The sequence below is a fragment of the Myotis davidii genome, unplaced genomic scaffold, assembly GCF_000327345.1.
Source record: "Myotis davidii unplaced genomic scaffold, ASM32734v1 scaffold1509, whole genome shotgun sequence".
In the NCBI taxonomy this organism is placed as follows: domain Eukaryota; kingdom Metazoa; phylum Chordata; class Mammalia; order Chiroptera; family Vespertilionidae; genus Myotis; species Myotis davidii.
In genome coordinates this window covers 664596-664959 of record NW_006299480.1, presented here as the reverse complement: position 1 = coordinate 664959, position 364 = coordinate 664596, and positions in this window count along the sequence as shown.

Sequence of the window (364 nt, the reverse complement as noted above, 5' to 3'; positions counted from 1 at the left end):
GTGAGGGCAGCCCACCCTCCTGCCCCCAGGAGCCAGGGCTGCCCAGCACAGGAGGCAGCAGACGGGGCTGGAGGCTCCCTGCGTGGAGATCGAGGGGGGGACGCGGCCGGGGGCACACACAGCCCGGGGGCTCCTCCCTCCCCCGTGCAGGACTCGGGGAGTCAGAGGCAGGGAGCACGTCAGGACCAGGGAAAGGTCTGGGGGGACAGTCCGCAGGGATCTGCCTGGGTGACCGTGGGAGGGTAGCACCCAGGCAGCTGTGGGGGAGACCCTCACCCCGGCCCCCTGCCCTGTAGAGCTCAGAGAGCCCCCTGTGTGCCCCCTGCCCCCGCTCCCTGATGGTCCTGCAGGCACCTGTGTGTGG